This window comes from Pinus tabuliformis, chromosome 9, assembly GCF_031772625.1.
Source record: "Pinus tabuliformis cultivar Carrire ecotype Pingquan chromosome 9, CPIR1, whole genome shotgun sequence".
Lineage (NCBI taxonomy): Eukaryota > Viridiplantae > Streptophyta > Pinopsida > Pinales > Pinaceae > Pinus > Pinus tabuliformis.
This window is the reverse complement of record NC_142307.1, coordinates 1,100,037,700-1,100,042,289: the sequence shown is the minus strand read 5'-3', so window position 1 is coordinate 1,100,042,289 and position 4,590 is coordinate 1,100,037,700.

Below are 4,590 nucleotides of genomic sequence, written 5' to 3'. Positions count from 1 at the left end.
TCTGGCCAATGGGTGAGGAGATACTTGGGTGTGTGTGATCCTTACCTCTGGTAAGCTGGGTAGCCACCCCAAGTTAGTGGATGAAGGTTTTCTACCACTTGACTCTTGAGGGTCAAGGTGGGAAGATCATCGGACAATAGGACAAACTGTGATCCTAACCTCTCATGGTAAGTGGAATTATGCCTATTGTAATTGGATATAGATTGGTAGATTAATCTCCCCTATGATCATTCTTCTTCTTTAGATTGAGAGTGTGCAACAAATGAGTAGAGACAAGATGTCATATGATACAACAATGATGATGTCGAGACATCCAAGATGAGACCTGTTGTCACCTCGCTTGTACACCTAGTTATTGTGGGAAAAATCCTCAACTCCACAAGGTGTGACTTGGTGGAAAACTAATAGATGGGGCTTTCACCTATTCCCAACTCTCTCTGTTATAGCAATCTCCTAGTTAAAGCTAAGGGGGGTGGTCCCTAATGGAAAACTAATAGATGGGGCTTTCACCTATTCCCAACTCTCTCTGTTATAGCTCTCTCCTAGTTAAAACTAAGGGGGGTGGTCCCTAATGAAGGTTAGTGAATGAAATGTGAGTTTCTAGGAGATTAATTTAAATGGAAATCTTATCAACAATAGTAAATTGATCCCACAATATGAACAAGTTAAGGATATATATGAGCAACTTTCAATAATTCATTCAAGAACAATATGCCATCATAGACCAGTGCTTAAACAATTAATTGCTCAAAGTAAATAACATGTACTTGCTCAAATGAAAATGATGACAAGCAATCCTGCAAAGAGACAATGTTAGATCAAAAATGAAATATCACTTGCAAGATGGAAATATTGGAATGTTGTACTTGTAAAGAAATGCTCAAATGACAAGATATTATCATCCAATAATTATGATCTAAACAAGTATAGCGATTTGACAGGTGAAGTAAAGCTTGCAAATGAAAGATCCACACTACTTGCAAAATGCTACTTTGAAAGAAAGATAACTTGCAAATGAGATTCAATAGATCCAAAAAGTATTACTTGCAAAATGTAAATAGATATTGCACTTTCTAACAAGAGATGATTACATCAAGAAAAATGAATCCATCCATGATGACAAATACATAAAACAAATAAATTTGTAAGTAAATTTAAAAGTTCTCTAAAGTGAGTAAATTAACATGAAATTCAATCTATTTAATGTGGAGTGCAATTATCTTGGTAAATTTTAAGTTAAATGCCTATCTAGATGTAGCATTTCTCTCAACTATTTTGAAACAAGTCTCTAGTGTGAGTTGTGGAGGGATACCCAGGAAAAGACAGTTGAGGCTATATTAATGATACCTCCCTTGGAATATCTAGCCACCCGATGCCTCTAGCACTGTAGAGACTATGACTCTGACAACTGCAAGGTCATCATGTTAACCAAAAAAGAGGGTCTATGTTCCTCAAGTTGGGCGAGAGAGAGGGGATCCTAAAAAGTCTTTCAACCAAGCTTATGCTTGGAGGTAAATTAATTAGAAATGCAAATTAACACTAAGGATGCCTAAATGAGATGCATGTGAACATTAGTGTTTCCAAAGAAAGTGTAATGAGAGAAAATACTCAAGTAAATGTCACCAATGTATTTCAATGGAAATAAAATGTGGAACACTTAGCTTGGTGTAAAGATGTAAAATCACAAGTCCAAGATGGAATAACACAAGAAAATGTTTCAAGAAATCACCATCAACGACTAAAATTCCATATGAACATGAAATGATAAAGATATTAAAGCAATATTTATGAGCTTGTAAAACAAAGTGAAATAGTTTAAATCTGTCAAAGTAAAATACTTGTTTACTCAAATAATGTTAAAATTGGAAACTAGGGCCAAACTCCATGTGGGTCATCTTATTTATGGCAGCTGATATTTTTATTGGATCTCTCTCATTGAGAGTTGTAGGATTGATCTAAAGATCATCTGATTCCAATAAGTATTTATGGAGGTATGAATTTATTTTGATTATGGAATTATTATCAAACCGACCAGCAACTTGAGTGGGCTCAGAAGCCCAATAGACGTGTCTATTCATCATCCACGTTGTAGTATAAATAGAAGAGGATTTGAAGTCATTTTCACACACTCTTCATGTGATCTCCTCCTCTCCACGTCTTGGGTTTTTGGTGAAGGAGAGACACTAATGAAGATGCATTGGGCAAGTATAATGCCCTAGCTACAAATGAAGCCCTAGTCACAGTCAACGTGGTGCCCTAATTCGTGTCTATGGATACATCTATACGCAGACATAAAACGTTGAAATGGAGATACATACATGCAACAATGGAAATATATATTCACAGCAATAGAGATATATACATGCTGTAATGGAGTCACCTTATCCGCAGTAAATGGAACATTCTTACGCTAATCATAAAGACCTATATACAGGTCATGAAGAGAAAATACACGTTGTTCATCATGAGGATATTCCGCTGTAAATGGAGACATATACACAGGTATATGTAGACACCTATTCCGTTGTAAATGGAGACATATATGCAGGTATATGTAGACACCTATTCCACTGTAAATGGAGACATATGCGCAGGTAAATGTAGACACCTTATTCACAGTAAATGGAGACATATACGCTGGTAAATGAAGATACCTTATACACAGGAAAAGAAGACGTATTAGGTACAGTCATATTCAATAGGATAAGGACACAGTTGTGATCTATGAATTAGGTCAATACGTGAAGCTGCATTCAATGCATAGAGCCGCAGTAAAGGCATGAAACCGCAGTCAAGCAAAGTCACAGTCAAATGGATTACTGACTTGCTATAACTTGATGATGAGATAAGGATTCGATGAGGAGATCCTTGGCTTATGTATCATCAACGTATTCCTGTGGCAAAGAAGATCTATGAAATCCTTCAGCAACATTATCATGATCTGGGCAACATGATGCATAGGTAGCATGATGTATGAGATCATGGGCAGCATGATGTATGAGATCATGGGCAACATGATGAATGGGAAGCATGATAGATGAGATCATGGGCAGCATGATGCATGGGTAGCATGAAGCATAATGATCATGAGCAGCATGATAGATGAGATCATGGGCTACATGATGCATGGGTAGCATGAAGCATAATGATCATGGGCAGCATGATAGATGAGATCATGGGCAACATGATGTATGAGATCATGGACAACATGATGTATGGGCAGCATAATGATCATGAGCAGCATGATGATGCATGATGTAGCATGATGGTGCTACATGGTAAGGTGCAGCAAATGGACGAGATGTAGCACTATGATAGGTGAAGAAGTCACATGTCTTCAATTGATCTCATGCAGATATCAAAAGTCAAAGTGTTGACTTCTATTGTAAATGTACTATCTCTCTCTCTCTCTTTCTCTGTTGAACTTTGAAGAACATAAATGAAGAATTGATCAAGGGTTTCCTCACATTGTGGGGTTTTTCCCTGGCTAGCACCACATCTTGTGTCCTCTTGTCTTGGCTTGTCTTCTGCGATTTATGTTTATGTTCTATCTGCAGTTTACTTTAATGCTGATGTGCTTTCTAATCTGGAAAAGGTATTGAGCTAAATGTGAAAATTGAAATAAATTGCTCTGAGCATAGAACATACCTAAAATTAACAAATTTGTATGCGTTGTAAGTGAATTGCACGCAAAATGTAAACTAACATCAAACATGTGCTAGAAATGGAAGAATGTAAATGTTATGTTAATGATGCATGAAATGAAATTAGTAAGTGCAAAAATTTAGAGTAACTATCTAAAAGATTAGTCATTCCACAAACCAAGTTTCTCCCTCTAAATGGAGAGAAGGGATACCATGGAAAGTATTCCCAAGCTCACACACAAGAAATCAACCTTTTTATTAGATTCGTTACAAGGAGATGAGAACCCCCTAAAGGCCTCAAATAAGATCAAGGAAGTCTTTACAATGAAAACTTTTGACCATAGACTTTCCTTGATGAAAAATTGATACAAATGAGGCCAAAGGGAGGCCTTTGAAATCTGAAAATTAAGAGGCTTGCTTTGCATACAAAAATCATATTTTGGAAAGAAGAGAAATGTGCATAAGGTAAGAGAGGCTAAGCCTCCCTAAAGCCCAAGGCCTAGAGGGAAAAAATGTAGCCCTCAAAAAGAACTCTGCCTAGCCAATAATGAGGTCTCAAAGGGCTCACAACCTTGTTGGAAATCTACCCAAAGAGTGCGAGAGGTCCTGCACAAGATGTGTTAGTAGTTTTAGAGGGATCCTCCCTCAAACTTGCTGCAAAAGTGGATTTATATTTATGCTCAATAGATTGTAAAAAACAAACTTGAAAATAAGTGGAGAGAAAGATGCAAGAATAAAAACAATGTTTCACAACTAATGTACAAGAGCTAGATCAAGTTATGGGAGTAGAACTCCATACTTGTCTAGTTTAAAATCATGCTCTAAGTAGCTCATAAAATCATTGAAAACTCTAAATTTTGATCAAGAGAAATATGAAATTTAAATTTTATATGATTCTAGTAGAGTAAAGGAAAATGAAACTCCCCTCTTTGATTTTTTGTTGGAT